The sequence below is a fragment of the Pogona vitticeps genome, chromosome 1 (assembly GCF_051106095.1).
Source record: "Pogona vitticeps strain Pit_001003342236 chromosome 1, PviZW2.1, whole genome shotgun sequence".
In the NCBI taxonomy this organism is placed as follows: Eukaryota; Metazoa; Chordata; class Lepidosauria; order Squamata; family Agamidae; genus Pogona; species Pogona vitticeps.
This window is the reverse complement of record NC_135783.1, coordinates 283,836,279-283,854,204: the sequence shown is the minus strand read 5'-3', so window position 1 is coordinate 283,854,204 and position 17,926 is coordinate 283,836,279.

The following is a 17,926-nucleotide window of genomic DNA, read 5'->3' as shown; positions in this document are numbered from 1 at the left end:
CTCATATAGAGATAATTCAGCCCTGCGGAACCCCACAATTTAGGCTCCATGGGGCTGAGAAACTCTCTCCAATCTGGACTCTCTGGAGACAGTCCTCCAAGAAGGAATGGAGCCAGGCAAGAGCAAGGCCACCACTTCCCAACTCGGAGAGCCTCCCCAGGAGAATACCGTGGTCAACAGTATCAAAGGTGCCTGAGATATCGAGGAGGACCAGCAGAGACATTTTGCCCCTGTCAGCCTCCCTCATCAGGTCATCAAAGAGGGTGAGCAATGTCGTTTCTATACCATGGTGCAACCTGAAGCCCAACTGGAATGTATCCAGGGCATTGGTTTCATCCAGAAGAGCCTGTAGCTGATCAACTAGAGAGCCAGTCAAATCAGCCAGAATCCCTCTTGTGGTGTCCTGGAATCCTGTTGGATCCAATAACCTTTGAGGGTGAACAATTAAAACAGATTCTTGTTCCCCACAGGGGGGGAGAGCCACTGCGAGGGGGAATTAAATTAAATTAGGCAATAATCTGACCATAACAAGGGGACAAACACTAGGTCAGGCACCAGCGGAGCACACTCACTCTGCTTAGTGGAGAATGCCAGGTCCAGTGTGTGGCCACCCACACAGTGACATGTTGGGACATGTCCAAGGAGACGATGGTCTCCATGAATTCAGGAGCTGAATTGGAAACCTCCACCTCCGTATGCACATTGAAGTCACCTAAGACCAAAAGCCTTGGGCACCCCAACAGTGCCATGGAGACAAAGTGGTGGGGAGTGCAGTAACCTAGCAAGATCCCTATACCATCCCTGGCCCCAATCGACACGTGGAGAGCCTCTAGGCCCAGAGTGCCTAGCAACCTGAAGTGTTTTTTGTAGACAATGGCTACTCCCCAACCCTACCCCTCCAGTTTACCCTGGTGTTGGACTGCATAACCAGGAGGGCAGGCAAGAGTCAGGGGAATGCCCCCTTCCCTGTTCATCCATGTTTTGGTTATGCATGACAGATCTGCATTCTCCTCCAGAATCAGATCTTGTATAAGAATCAGATCTTGATACTGATCTGGCATTCAACAACACCAGGTTTAGAGTGGAGGGCCGGCTGAGTTTACTACCTCAAGTCTGGCAGGAGGTTACAGTGCCAGAACAGTGAACAGATTTCAAGCATCTGTTATCTGATCCAGCCAGGGAGGTGAAGAAGTCTCAAAGGTAGCCAGGGACGACAGGAACCAGGAACTAAAAGTCAGAACCTCCCACCGAGAGGGAGACGACAGGGGGGGGGCATATTGATAGATCCAAGCTCCACACCAAGTGCTAAACCTCAGCCATCCAGATTCCAAGCAACCAGCCTCCTTTCTCAGGGCCAGCACAACACCCACATCCTCACGAGGCCACAGTGGGAAGGTAACAGCATTCCACGTCTAGTCGCACTGGCGACATGAACATGGAAACTGTCTTCAGACAAATGCTGGCTCTATGGCTTGGAAACAGTGGTGAGCACCGCACCCTAGGGTCGGACAAGACTGGACTAAATGTCAAGGGGCACCTTTATCTTTACCTATAACCTTTTTTTATCCTAAATCAGTTTCTCTGCTTCCTTTTTTTCACAGAAAGGACTGTAGATGTGATTCCATCATAAAGTGGAAAGTATGTTCCAGTAAACTTTCCTAGTCTCAAAGGGTTGCATGAGGAAGTTAACATTGCTCCAGTACCATAGTATATATTCTTTAAAATGGTCCCCCAAGATTGGACATTCTATGTGACATTTCTGTGTAGCACTGGCTACAGAAGATGCTAATTCAGTAGAGCAAGGAGGGAGGCAGCAGGGAAATCAAACTCAGCTACCATACCCCTTGTCCACAAAATTAAATCTATTCTGTTTCAAATAAAACTCGATTATGCATTTAATAAAATCACTTTTAACAAACGTTTTGATAGAATTATATAGCTGTCTTGGGGGGGTTCTGGTATAGAGCTGAGACTGAGGTTTGAGAATAAACCTAAAAGATAATTAAATATATAGATAATTTCTGATTTTTTTTTACCATGTTATGAATGTCCATATTATTTTTAAACAAACCTTGAAGATATCTGTTAAAGCAATAAAAATGCAACCAGTATTTCAGTATAACTCATCACAAGGAAGCTTCTCTCTCCAAGTTTGTTGATAGATAAATCTGGAGCGTGGAGAGAGAAAGAGCAGCTTCTTTACAACTAGTGCAACACATAAATGTCACAGTAGCTGATACGTTTGTAGTGGAGAGAGTGCCAACATTAAAAATTACATGGTTTGATGATATACCAATATGTCTAGTTCATAATGTTCAGCTGTATAATGAACTAAGTGTCATCAACATAGTTCTTCTTTAGCTCAGGGTATTGAATTAGATTCAATGTGTTTACACTTAGGTTCAGCAAACCAGGTACCCAACTGAATTAAACTCTGGTTGTGACATTTAGCCCTTCACAGAAGCTTTATTCACATACCTATTAGTACTATACCCTGGCCTTTGCACATGTAGCACAAATATTTGCAGTGGTGGGAAACTCCATATCCTATGATCTGGAATGCTAACTTTGCAGAGTTTGAGATATATGGCAACCTTCACATAGAACTGCTGTATAAATACAGGCTTCATCCCTGCAGATGATCGTGCTGATATCTGTGCAGTTGCCTGGGAGTATAGCCAGTTTATGTGTGCAGGGTTGGAGACATAATTCCTCAGTAAATCCCTGCTACTCTTCAAGCTTTATGAACAGAACATTTGAAAAGAGACAGCTTGGAGCATCCATTTCTTTTCCAAACACTTTTGATATTTTATGGAGGCCTCAAAGTGATCTCCCAATTAGACAACAAGTTTGAGTTTCAAAGGCGTTCCCTTGGTTAGCTGTGTTATGTTTTGTTACCAAGTCCCTTGATTGTGGTATATCCAACATGGTTCAGTCCATTAAAGTGGGATTCCTCATGGTCAAAATGTCTTTCCTCTCCTTCCACCGCAGCAAAGCTTCAGGTTAGCACTCAAGCAATCAATAAAAGTAGAAAACAAGTGATGCACAAACTTTTCTGGCTCCAGTGTCCAAGTTCTGTTCTATTCTGTTCTATTCTATTTTGTGTTTTTCTTTTTCTCAAATCTGGATCAAGCACCATAGATATGGGATAGATATGGGATCTAAGGTGTCATAAATTTATAGTATTTAGTACTCAGCTGTTTGCTTAGATTTTAAAATACATTCATTATATTATTTTTCAGCAGCTGAATGGTTATCTATCTAAACCAAATGGTTAACTTGCTGGACACCTTTAACTATCACCCTTTGTCATTCATCAACAGAAGCAAATAGTTAATCCATAGCCAGAACGTCCATTACCGAACTCGTACTGCATTTGTATACCACCTCAGGGTAGAGTTTGAATTCCACCAGAGTTTGTTTTTTGAGAGCTGCCAAGACTTAGGCCTAATTAAAAAACCCCAATCTCTGGTCTCAAAGAAGTTTCTACTAATAGCAGATTGGACTACCTGTTGAGTGGTACCAGCTTCAATATTGGACAAAGGAAGCGGGTGTCTCAACTGGCACACTGGGAAGAGAGGGATGTCTTCAACTTCAATCCAGCTATAAAAATGTCTCTCCAGATTACCTGATTGTTGCACATATAAAAAGAAATATTTTACAAATCAAACCAATGTACTGAGTGCTACAAATTTGTTCTCACAATGGATTAAAATTGTAGGATAATTTGGGTTACTTGGATCAAACTGAGATCCAGAGTGGTCCAATAGTGTAATTTCCCTTAATCTGTGCTAATGTTTGCAAATTTGGCAGAAGAGACAGTATTTCAACTCCTCCCACAGAGTACTCTAATTAACCATTTTCCTAACAACCTCCCTCAATTAGCATTTTCCTCCCACCATAATATGAGGCAACGTTAAATGAGTCTGTATTATGGCTGAAGTCAAAAGCCAAGTTAATTATCCCAAATTGCATGGAGCAGAGCTCTGTTTCATCACTAACATGTCAAGTACATCAATCAGACATGACTTTCCAAAATATGTCTGATCCCAGTTATCTGTCTTGTAATTATCCCTATTTTCAAAGACCACAATTATGCACTGAAGAATTATTGCTGAAGAAATTAAAATTCATAATAGTGGGTAATGGGATCTTGTCACTGAAGAGAAATTATCTTCTTTTAGCCCATTACTTCAGTTTTACCACACAAACAACCTGTTTTTGGTGCACAATGTGTGTTAAAGGACATGCCATAGTTTACAGAAGAGCAGGCTTGTTCTCTTACATCATATTATGGTGTGGTTTATGCCAGAAAAAACATTGCTAATAACTTGTGGTTCAGGCACTACAAGTCAGTATTGGTCCTCAATAATGACATCAACTTCAAGGACGTGAGGAGATACAAGCTCTCGCTCTTGCTCTCTTCCCCCCTCACATTCTCATTCTTATCTGCTTTTTATTACAAGATTTTGGTATAAGTCCTTCTCAGGGGCACCTCAAAGGAACAGACCAATGTTGCTATGTTAAGAATGTAATGAAATGGTAATAGTTAGTTGTTTAATTGGTGGATATCAAATATACAGTATATATAATTCTTGTTCTATCAAGGCTAAAATGTGTTCCATCCCAAACTCTCACCGAGGTGGAGAATTCCCTATTCCACTATTTAAAAGAAAAGCAAGTTTAAAATAATAATAATAATATACAATATCCTTGCTTTTCACAGGGACAAAAAGGTATACGCCTTCTGGAGAATTTGCTGAGGCCACAATTAAGTTAGAATTGTGTTTCAGAAATACTATAATGAACAGAGATGGATGCTTTTTTTTTTTTTTGCAAGATGGCGCCAAGGGTGGGTGGATAGCGATTCTGCTGCCGTTGCCTCAGCTTGCTTCCCCGCTTTTTCTACCCTTTTTTGTATTTTTGTTTTTATTTTATTTTTATTTTGTCTCTCCTCTTCTGAACTGCCTTCCTCCCTACCCAACCCAGGGGCTGGGGCATGCTGGGGCGTGCTGGAGCGAGCACGGGGCTGCCTTGAGCCCCGTTGCTCTGTTTTCCTCCTTCTAAGGAGCCAGTCATTTTGCCTTCTTCCTTCTGAGCTTCCTTCCTCCCTACCCGACCCAGGGTGCAGGGGCGCACTGGAGTGAGCTCGGGGGTGCCTTGAGCCCCATCATTGCTCTTTGAGTCAAACTGCCAGCACTATGAGTTGCGGCTTGAATCGGGGCTGTTACGGAGCAGACTGTGGAGCAGGAGCAGAGAGGGCGAACGGCGCTGGAGCTTGGAATGCGGGGGCCAGCTGGAAGGCTGCTCTGTGGAGCTCGGAGGCTCCCTGCTCGAGCTGGGAGACATCTTGGCAGAAGACTCAGAGATCGAGGTCTGGAGTTTGGTGAGGTCTTTCCAACGGAGTGGGTCCAGATGGGATGCCACTACGGAGATTGCTGGGAGGGCGCTGGGTCTGCTGCGCCTGGCCAAGGCTGCCTGTGAGGTTCCAGGAGCATGTTGGATGTCCGGAGGAGAGTCCCCTCCCCAGATCTTTCCTCTGCCTTATGCTCTTGCTGTTTTAAGAACTATACTTCCCTAGCCTGCTCCCAGCTGGATTCCAGGATGCCATGAGAGGTGTTATGGCTCACCTGGCTGGCGCTCCTGTCGAGGCTCTGGTTGACGGCTGGTTTGCTGCTGCGGCTAGGGCTGTAGACACGATCGCACCTAAATGCCCTCTCCAGTGCAGAGCCCGCCCGGCGCCCTGGTTTTACCAGGATCTCCAGCCGCTGAAGCGGTTTAGGAGACAGCTAGAGCGCAATTGGAGAAAGGATCTGATGGATTATAATTGGATAGCTGTCAAGGTCGCCACTAACCTTTACCTGGTTAAGGTAAAGGCTGCCAGTCGCGCATACTTCACTAACCGGATAAGCGAAGCGTCCAACCAGCAGGTGGAACTATTCCATATAGTGCGCGACCTATCCGGAATTGGTCTGAGAGACCAGCCTCCCCCTAGATTTTCACCAGACCAATATGCAGCATTTTTTAAAACTAAAGTGGAGGCCATCCGCCTGGACCTCTCTCCTTTTTTGAACACAGTGAGTCAAGCAGAGATGTCCAGCGCTCTGTCTTGCCCGGTAACCTTTGACTCCTTTCAGCCTGTCACGCCTGATTCTGTGGCCAAGGTGCTTGACCGCTGTTGAGCCACCACCACCTCCTTGGACTCTTGCCCGGCCTGGCTAATCAAAGCAGCCAGGCCGATAACAGAATGGGCCACTGCAATAATAAATGGGTCTTTCCTTGAGGGCAGGTTTCCCTCTGTCCTCAAGGAGACACTCATTAGACCCATAAGAAAGAAACCGAATTTGGTGGCGGACGAAGTTGGCAATTATAGGCCCATCGCCAATGTTTCTTTCATGAGCAAAGTGGTGAAGAGGGTGGTGGCTGACCAGCTTCAGGCATTTTTGGAAGAAACGCATGCCCTGGATCCATTTCAGTCGGGCTTCAGGCCACACCACGGTACAAAAATGTCATTGGTCGCCCTGTACGATGACCTCTTGAGAGAGGCTGACAGGGGTAAAATATCTCTGTTGGGCCTTCTCGACATCTCGGTGGCCTTCGATACCGTCGACCACGGTATCCTCCTGGAGAGGCTCTCTGAGTTGGGAATTGGTGGCTTGGCGCTTGCCTGGCTCCGTTCCTTCTTGGAGGACCAATCCCAGAGAGTACAGCTTGGGGAGAATGTCTCGGCCCCGTGGAGCCTCAATTGTGGGGTCCCACAGGGGTCGATTATGCCCCCAATGCTGTTTAACATCTATATGAGGCTGCTGGGCGGGGTCATCAGGGGGTGTGGGGCATCGTGTCATCAGTATGCTGATGACACTCAGCTCTACATCTCCTTTTCACCAACTGCAGGTGATGCCATTCTGTCCCTTCAGCACTGCCTGGGGGCTGTACTGCAATGGATGCAGGAAAATGGGCTGAGGCCGAACCCGGACAAGACAGAGGTTCTGAGGGTGGGTCCTTCCACTATTGGTGGCTTGGGGGACTCCCTCTCATTTGGGGGGGGGGTGACCCTGGCTGCAGAGAGTGGGGTATGCAGCCTGGGGATCCATCTAGACCCGGCGCTCACCATGGAGACTCAGGTGGCGTCCGTGGTCCACACTGCCTTTTTCCACCTTTGGCGGATAGCCCGGCTGCGGCCCTATCTAGATGTGGGGACGCTCATCACCTTGGCCCATGCGCTTGTAATCTTGAGATTAGACCACTGTAACGTGCTCTATGTGGGGCTACCTTTGAAGTTGATGCGGAAACTCCAAGTGGTGCAGAATGCGGCGGCCATACTGCTTAGCGGAGTGAGAAAATTTGATCATATTTCTCCTATTTTGGCCGCATTGCATTGGCTGCCCATTTGGTTCCACGTTGACTTTAAAGTTCTGATGCTTACGTATAAAGCCCTAAACAGATTAGGACCTCGATACTTGGCATAACACTTACTCCCACCTAAGTCTACCCGTGTCACACGGGCGAGTCAGGAGGTGAGGCTGAGGAGCCTGACGCTGAGGGAGGCCTGGAAGGAAAAAACAAGGAACCGGGCCTTCTCGGCAGTGGCTCCTCGCCTCTGGAATAACCTGCCTCCGGAGATTCGCGCTACATCCTCGCTAGGTATTTTTAAAAACCAATTAAAAACGTGGATGTATAGGCAGGCCTTCCCCTCCAGTTAATTCCTGACCTCTTTCCTTCCTTTCTCTTTTTATTTGATTTATTTTGTATTTTTCCCATCTTGCAGAATCATTTAATTAATTAATTGTTATAAATTTCTCTTAAACTTGTTATGTTTTTATGTTGTAAGCTGCCTAGAGTGGTCGAAATGACTAGATAGGTGGGGCATAAATAAATAAATAAATAAATAAATAAATAAATAAATAAATAAATAAATAAATAAATGTTTAGCCATGGCAAACAAGATATGTTTTATCATGCTGCCGAATGAATTTTGGAGACGTTTGCCTGCTAATGAAAGCCTGTGAGAATTTAAGAAGGTGACTTCCATAAAAGAAAAAAGTGAAACATGTGTCCTGCTTTAAAAATATATCAACCAAAAAACAAGCCTTTCAATTTCAATTAATGAATGTTAATTTTGTACATTGGAAGGATCCTTCTTCTTTGTGAGGGTAATCAACATACTGTTGCCAACTGCTGGATTTTAAAGCAATTGATGTCCTTAGAACAGTGGTTCCCAGATGCTCTTGGACTGCAATTACCAGAACTCTTCACCACCAACTGTGCTGGTCAAGTTTTCTGGGAGCTGCAGTTCAAGAACACCTGGGTTACCCAAGGTTGGGAACCACCTCTTTAGAAGAAACCAGTTCAGCACACTGTGTGTTTGAATTTAGCAATGTGTTTAACTGGCTGCTAGGAATGTGTCATTCAGGTGTTGTTGTTTTTTACTCGAACTCCAAGAGTTCTCAAAAACCTCCCCAGCCAGATTTTGGGATTTCCCTCACACCTTCAAACACCTGTACATTTTTCTTGCCTGCAAAAGGGCCTTCCTCCAGAAGTTGTCTCAGTGCTACCTGGGAGTCCTAGAACTTTCTGACAGATGTAGAGCTAGGCCCTTTTCCAGGTGAGCAAAATGTAGGTGTGGGTCTGTGGGCGGAAACTCCCAGAAGTCTGTATGAGGAATTTTTGGAGACTTCTTGGAGTTCAAAAGATCCAAATGACACATTCTGTGGTAGCTGCAATGTGGCACACCCTTCACATTCATGCAAAAAGCCATACACACAATTCTATATATTGTTAAGTTGAGATTTCATTTTAGAATCTTACATTCTTTCTTTGTTACTCAAAGTGTCCTCACCACAGTCCAGGCACTGGATTTCTATAGCATGAGTACAGCAAATAAAATTACACACTGTAATTGCAATGTTATTTGCTCTACTCGAGCAGTTTACTATGGAGCAAGCTGTGACATTGATATTTACTATTGTGTATCCCATTTTCATATTCTTCTGGTAATTAAACAGATACACTCTCAATATGACAGGACACTTCAGTAAGCATTTTAAAAGACCCATGGAATTACCTGTATCCAGATGAAATAGACTTCTGTTCCACTGTAGTCACCGTAATTTGCACAAAATAGAGACAAAATTAGTGTTCTTTCCCAGTAAGAAATAAAACCCACACACAAAATAAACCTAACAGGACTGCTTGATTGTTAAGAAAGATACAAACAACCAATCTAAGAGGTAAAATTGTTTTATTTCCTGTTTTGTACAAATGTTATGCCAGAAAAAAAGTTCTCACATTTGTTTGAATGTAAACATAATAACACAATTGAACACAACTGAAAGCAGCAAAAGAAAAAAGAAAGAAAAAAGAGTGTCGTATGTTCCTCACAGGCAAGGTGAAAAATGTTGCAATTCCTTGTGTTTTCTAAGTAATAGTTTTATGGAATATTTCCTGTCCATTCTCTCACCCTTATAATTTGATGGGGAAAATGTTCTAATGACCTATTTGCAGATATTTTTAGTAATCTTTTTATGCAAGCATATATTAGAAATTTCTAGCTCATATTCAAGTATTCCAAAATTTTGAATACCTTTATGAGTAAGCTACATCTCACAAGCAGAAATCTTTCTTAGTCATCACTGAACTGCCTAATACCTAAAACTAAGGCTGTTTCATCCTAAAGTGACAATGGAGGTCCCTCAGGTATCCACCCTATATGCAGCTTGTCTTGACTGGAGTCTGAGTGCTGGTTTCTGTTATATGCTGCTTACTGTTCACACCCCATGCTGTTGACGGTTATAGTCCATTTTTAAGCATCCCAGTAGTCAGAGTATTATGAACTATTGCAGTTTTATGAAGTACTTAAGTGCTTGGAACAACAAACAAACAAACAAACAACAGAACAAAACAAATGTGCTTGGACACCTGTAAGACTAATATACAGTATTTATTTCCATGTAAGCTTTTGTGGATTATAACCAACTTCTTCAGATACAGTTGAAGCATTTGGAGATGCACTTTATGTTCACAAGCATGTGCAAATATTTCCTCAATAGACATCTCTAATAACCAGTCAGTCTTGGATTGCGTATTTTTCTTAGTTAACTTGCACAAGTGCAGCAGTCCCATTTGGGAATATACAGGTTTCTAATTTCAGTCAGCAATACTCAGATTTTCCAAGTTAAGGATATGCCATGCACTAAATTTATCTACATGCAAATATTTAGCCATAGAGCACTATATAGACAATTAGCATCCTCCTTAGTGAATCAGTGAGAAAGGGGATATATAAGAAACCTCGTACTACTTGCAGTCCTCTGGTTCATGATGATACATATCCAGCAAAGCCATCAAATACTAGCTATTTTTGCTGCAAAATGTATTTTCTTTAGAAGATTTATAGCTGAGGGATTGGTACCATGAGGGTAATGGTATATAAAGCCTTTGGCCTTAAGGTTACTTTTACTAATCCAGTATAAATCTCAAGCAACTGAAAGCTATTTAATACCAGCACCTTATGTGCAGTCAGCAATGAGCTTTTCAGCTTCTTAGTGGCCAAGAGTTAAAACAGGAAGACAATCATCACAGATAAAAATGACTATGACTGCCACTGCTACAACCAAGGTGTGGGACTTAAAATATCTGTCCTTCTGCCTATGGTGACTTTCTGTTTATAACAGATGTGACCAGATAGGCAGTTTCTCACATGTAGATTAATGGGGGTGGGTGGGATTTCTCTCTTGCAAAAGTGGAAGGATAGCACAGGTTTTCCCTACATCCCAACTAATACTGGAGACACAATGGGGCATACAAGCCTTCAGGAGAGGGAGGGCCCTCATGTATCATCAGCCAACAAGGGTCTTGCCCGCCCAAAACATAACAAAATAGTTGAATAACATTTCGAATACCGAGGTGTTTATGCCAAGAAGGAAGGAGTGGCCCTTTCAGACAATCCAAAAGGGTGAGGGGAAAATCTTTTATTAGATTTTTTTCTAATTCACCATTAAAGGTTCATAAAAATTGTCCAGATCTGTAATGTACAACCAGAGGAAGAGTCCGCAGAACTTGAAAGCTAGCTTCCATTTCTGACATTTTAGTAGTGTCACGAAGATATTATTCTCCCTTGTTTTTGGACTAATGTATTCAGTCAAACATTCATAGGAAGGGAGATGATGAAGAAGTTGAGATATTGAAGACATGGTCAATAATTTCAATGCAGAGAAAAAATGGGAGTTATCTAAAGAAATGGGAGTAATTGCATAAAGAGATTTCAGATGAGGTGAGATCAAAAATGACTGTAACATGGAAGATAGTGCAAGCTTGTTTTCTACTGTTCCAGAGAGAAGAATGTGAACCAATGGATTCAAATGGCAAGAAAGTAATCCTTGACAAAATGTTCAGAGGAAATTCCTGATGATAAGAACTCTCTAGCAGAGGAACAGGTTGACCTTCGAAGGTGGGCGATTCACCTTTGGTCAAGATTTTTGAACGACATTCTGATGGTCATCTGTCAGGGATGACACTGTGTGCTCTCATTCAAATACAGACTGAATTATGCTTCAAAATAGTTATGATATAGAAAAAGCACCAGTGATTTGGAATGAGGAAATGAGAGACTGAAAGCAATACAACCGGCTGAGTTGCTGCTGGCAAAGGAGATGGTGAGTGACAGCTGAAGCCCAGAAGCACTGAGGCACTAGGTCAGGTTCAGGTTGAGTCACCATGCAATATATGTCCCCTTGCAGCCACTCTGCCAACCATTTCACAGAGTTGTAAGATGAAAAGAAAAACAGTCACCTCTGTTTAGATAGCTTTTCTGCATTCCAGAATATTCTTTTATTTTGTTCTCTCCTTTAACCTAGGTACCTAAACTTTACTGAAATATTGTTATACTGTTAGAATTAAGGATGTTCCATATATGGAAGGATGATAGTTGTATGAGCTTTGAGTAACTAGTTAATATAATTAGGACATTGTCTAGCCACATCCTGGGTCATAGATGTTCGAGCCAACCCTCCCTCCCTCTCTTCCCACATTTGCTTTTAGATGTCTCCAGGCATAATACTAAGCAAAAATCAACGTGGGTCCAAGATATAATGAAACAAGAAGCCAATGTTAACTGATAGAAAAGTGAGAAAAGTTCCACCATGCTCCAAAATAGTAAAGTTCAGTGATTAGTCCGATGAAAACTAATTACTTTCAGTTAAACAACAGGTAAGTACAAGCATAGCTTTTGACATGTTGGGCATTTAATACCTAATGGAGAAATGAGCAATTATATTTCCTTCGCATAATACATCACATTTCTCCATTTTTGCAGGCAAGGGAGTTACCTCTGCTTTCAGAAATTAATTTCAGCATCAGCTTCATTGAGTACTAAATTCAAGCATCCTGCTTTCTTCCCTTAGCTCCTGCATCTGTACTTCTCCAAATCTCTGCTTCTCTCTTCTTCTTGCAATTGGTTTTCAGACCCTCATATAAGAAATTATTTTGTTTAGTCAACTTGGCTAAACACAACCTGGCTGTTGATTTTCTGCACTGAGCCATCTCACTTGTTTAATACCCACTTCATATTAGCACAGTGCATAAGACTGTAGGGATAAATTCTGGCAGATCCATGAATGGATGGAAGACAGTGATAACTTCTGGAGCACTCAGACTTACATATAGATGCCATCACCCCACTGTACTTTCACCATTTGGGGCAGCTGGAGAAGGGGGAATGGAACCTCTGCCCTCTCTGCTATTTTTGATACTCATTCACAACTACGCATTGTCTGGAATTTATTGTTTTTGTGTAAGGTTTGCATAACTTGGTACTGCTAATTTAAGCTAACTGCCAAGGTACTGGGGCACATCTCAGTTCTGCAATGATGTGCATGATCTGGCATGTGACTGAGATACCCTAGGATGTGCCATTCATTTTTATTTTATTTTTACTGCAACTCCCAGAATTCTACCATGTTGCATAGTTCTTTCAGAGAAGGACTCCAAATAGGTTCCTCCAAACACAGTGTAGTCCTTTGTAGGGGGCCTTAATGAGCAGGGAACCGGCATCTTCCCCTCTGAGGAAGCCCTGAGGCAATTTCTTTTTGGTAGAGGGAACCAGGCCTGGAAGAGAAGCCTGTTCCAGGTGAGTGAAATGTAGGTGTAGGACTGTGGGCAGGACCATCCGGAATTCTTCTTGGGGAATTCTTGGAGAATTCTGGGAGCTGCAATCCAAATCCTTCCCTCCCCCCCCAAAAAAAAACCAAATGGCACATCTCATCCATTTCAGAACTTTGTTAATTACCCACATTTGGCTGCACCACATTATGCAGCCATTAATGAGCACCAATGATATCATATGTTTGCTATATGCAACATGTAACAGTTTGCTCTTACATTTAACTGCAAGGGCTAATCCAGATTAAAACATGTTGGGTTTGAAGATTTAATCCTTTCTTTCCTAGCTGGATTCTACCCTCTAAAATTTTATCATGCCCTCTACATCTGCAAGTGAATAGAAGAGTGTCTGAGGAACTGACCAGCAATCAGTTAAAGCTGCCACTGGTGGAAATTGGGTTATTCTTAAAGGAGCATCAATACTTTTGTTTATGAGTTGGATTGGGTATGGTTCTTGAAAACCATTTCTCTAATTTATAGGAGAGGGGGACAACTGAAAAATGCAAAAGGAGAAGAAAGAGGAATTACTCCTCATCGTGTGCTACTGCCCCATTCTAGTGACTATTTAGCACTATGGCTGATAAATAGTCATTACAATAAATGCTCCAGCTACTGTACAATTGCACTCATTTCACACGCTAGCAAGGATATGCTCAAAATCCTACAAGGTAGGCTTCAGCAGTGTACAGAGAAGTCCCAGAAGTACAAGCTGGATTTCGAAGGGACAGAGGAACTAGAGACCAAATTGCCAACATGCGCTGGATTATGGAGAAAGCCAGAGAGTTCCAGAAAAACATCTACTTCTGCTTCATTGACTATGCAGAAGCATTTGACTGTGTGGACCACAGCAAACTATGGCAAGTCCTTAAAGAAATGGGAGTGCCCGACCACCTTATCTCTCTCCTGAGAAACCTATATGTGGGACAGGAAGCAACAGTTAGAACTGGATATAGAACAACTGATTGGTTAAAAATTGGGAAAGGAGTATGACAAGGCTATATATTCTTCCCCGGCTTATTTAACTTATAAGCAGAGTACATCATGCAAAAGGCTGGACTGGAGGAATCCCAAACCAGAATTAAGATTGCCGGAAGAAATATCAACAACCTCGGATATACAGATGATACCACTCCGATGGCAGAAAGTGAGGATAAATTAAAGAACCTCTTAATGAGGGTGAAAGAGGAGAGCACAAAAAATGGTCTTAAACTCAACATAAAAAAACCCACTAAGATCATGAGCACTGGTCCCATCACCTCCTGGCAAATAGAAGGGGAAGATATGGAAGCAGTGACAGATTTTACGTTCTTGGGCTCCATGATCACTGCAGATGGTGACAGCAGCCATGAAATTAAAAGGGAGGAAAGCGATGACAAACCTTGACAGCATCTTAAAAAGCAGAGACATCACCCTGCCAACAAAAGTCTGAATAGTCAAACCTATGGTTTTTCCAGTAGCAATGTATGGGAGTGAGAGCTGGACCATAAAGAAGGCTAACTGCTGAAGAATTGATGCTTTTGAATTTTGGTGGTGGAGGAGACTCTTGAGCGTCCTCTGAACTACAAGGAGATAAAATCTATTCATTCTGAAGGAAATCAACCCTGAGTGCTCACTGGAAGGATGGATACTGAGATTGAAGTTCCAATATTTTGGCCATCTCATGAGAAGAGAAGACTCCCTGGAAAAGACCCTGATGTTGGGAAAATGTGAAGGTAAGTAGAGACGGGGACGACAGAGAACGACATGGTTGGGCGGTGTCACCGAAGCTACCAATATGAATTTGACCAAACTCTGGGAGGGAATGGAGGACAGGAGGGCCTGGCGTGCTCTGGTCCATGGGGTCACAAGGAGTCGGACACAACTTAACGACTAAAAAACAACAACAATAAATGTCATTTTCATAATCAGTTCAGGCCATCTCCAAATTGGTTCAGGTGGAGTGGTCACAATTTGTATGGCTAATATTTGGATTACAAGTTGTATCTTATGATGTTCACACATCTTTAAGTGGTTCAAAGGAATCCTATAAATATTAAATGTCATCAGGTATCAGCTCTGTTTATGTGTTACACAATCAATGTTATAAATAACTTTTCTTTACTAGAACAAACCCAATAACAATAATCATGTCTCATCAAGTCAACTCTGAGTTATGGCAAACGTTTCCAGAGTTTCCAGGTAGAGAATAATCGGAGGTGGTTTACCCTTCCCTTCTTCTGGGGGCATCCTGGGACTGTGTGGTTTGCCCAAGTCTACACAGGCCAGCTCTACTCATAGGAGTCACAGTGGGGAAATCACATTCCCAACCTCTGGCTCTGCAGCCAAATACCTAAACCACTGAGCTATTGAAGAAACATAGGAAATGTGTAAAGATGAGACCACTGCTGTATTCTGTTACATTACTAGCTTCCTACTTCAGTGAGTGAATATCATATTGTGCAGCAAATCATCTTGGGTTGATTCACTCAACTATTGTAGGATACTTTTCATTGTCTCTCTGGGCTATAGCCTTCTAAGCATCCATCATCCTGCCTAAATTTTGCTGGAGCAATTAGTTATATTACACTCTTATTAAAGTTGCATTTTGTTTATTATTATAAAGATGCAAGAGATCATCCCTAAGCTGGAAATCTACAGGTTCATCTCATGGTATTGTGATTGTTACGGTGATAAAGAACCAAAGAGACCTCAACAAAGTGTAAACAGTCACAACAGTGATTATGTATACGAAGGATCCAGACATCCATTTGCCAACTGCAGCCTTCACAAACTATCTAACACTACATATGAAATGGTGCCATAGTCTATCTGCCCTTGGCATATTTTCCTGTGCTGACATCTGGGTAAAGGTTGAGTGAGTTGCTGTCAGGCCAATGAATCCCTACAAACAGCAGCTCTGTTCTACATTATCACCAATTACTGGCAATCCTGCTGACACTAAGCTGTCAAGTTTTGATGCTGATATGATAAAATGAACCTTAAAATTACATACTGGTGTAATAAATGATCTCCTATTGCATGAGAGAGAGAGAGAGAGAGAGAGAGAGAGAGAGAGAATCTAGCTACATGGACAATAAACAATGGCACATAAAATGGGGATTGCTCAAAAACCTCACCCACAGTTACACGTAATGGGGTCCCACTGATTTTAATGCAGCTCAGGTGTACTGTAGGAAAGATTGCATTCTTGCTGAATGAAGGGTCCATCTTGGCATGCATAATTGAAGTGGTGAGGTCCATTGAGAAACTGCATCTGCTTGGTTTGGATGAGAAATAATAGGGATTTAAAATCTTGTCAGCACTGTCCTTGGAGGACAACCTCTTCTTTTAAGTTTAAAACTGAAAACCCTGTTTCCACAATAGGAATTGGCTGACCTTTCTGGTAGTCTCAAAATCCCCAGAGCAATTCTCCAGTTTAAAAACAACAACAATTTATCAATTAACGCTCCAAAACACTTGGGAAAACTTCCTTCACTTGCCTAATGGTAGAACCTGTACAGTTACAATTGTTCGAACTTCGGCTATTCAGATTTATAGTAAGGATGGCCAGTGCCACATATGTCCTAATTTAGAGAGGTCAGTTTTTTGTTTGAAGGCTTCCTTGGTTTGAAGGACTGCCCAGTTGAAGTATAGTTTACACTGAAAGGAAAGGGAAGTCTGAACTGGTGATTAATAGCTGAAATTCCATTGATTAGCGTAGTATGTCATACTAGAGTAGAGTAGAGATTGAGAGCTGACTCTCTCCCCCAGTAAAGCTTAAGGCCTACTCCTGGACTCTCCTAACCACTGAAGCTAAGGATGGTCTCATAGTGAGGTTATTAGACTGTATCAGCTGCTCTCCACATTTCTTTTATCTGCAGTGTGAAACAAGTTACTTCTGTTGAAATAGCACATTGCCTGGGCTTAGTTTTGCCCCCTTCTTTTAAAACAGAGTTGAACTACTAGAGATGAGCAAGTATGCATGCATACGTGTGTATGTGCACACATGCGCACATGCACAGATGAATGCTTGCATCCTTGTCATTAGGTCAGAACTTTACTTTAGGTCATTAGGGTCTTGACTTTCACTCCCATATTTGATTTATCTTTTCTTTTAGGTGCAATAGTTTCATTTATAGTGTACATAGTGGCTGACTCCTGCTGCTTCTCTTTTCCTTGTGTTCTCTGGGTCGAGGTAGGCAAATAATTTTGCCAGAAATAATTTTTATGGTGCTGTGTAACTAGCAACCCAAATCATAGCTGTCAGTTTCCCAATTTGTGGGAAGATCTGGAAACAATACTAGCACAAGCACAGAGAAGGATCAGCTGGACTTATCTCCACAAGGGCACAGAATGGGTCAGAATCCAGTTTATGTTCTCTTGTATGGGGCCTAAACTGGATTGTGGGGAGGATACCCTACAAGTCTAGTTACCAACTTGTTTTTACAAATGATCAATGTACTGGACAGCTTCAGAAAAGGACTGGCCATTGAAACAATAATGACATGGTGTAACTGAAATACTAAGAAGCTAGCATTCCAACCACAATGCCTTCCAACAGGAGTAATTCAGATTCATTACCAGGAAATCAAGTAAAAATGTCATATCCTAAAAGGTGAGTGGGATGTTTTTTGCCTATCTACTGTTTTGTACTCATTGGCTTTGAAGGGCAAATTGGAGGTTGAGTTGTTATTAACAGCACTTCTGCACTACATTGGAGGGTAATGCAGAAAGGAAGGTGTTTTTAATAAGTTCCTAAGGAGCAGCTGGGTGGTGCTAGTCCATTCAA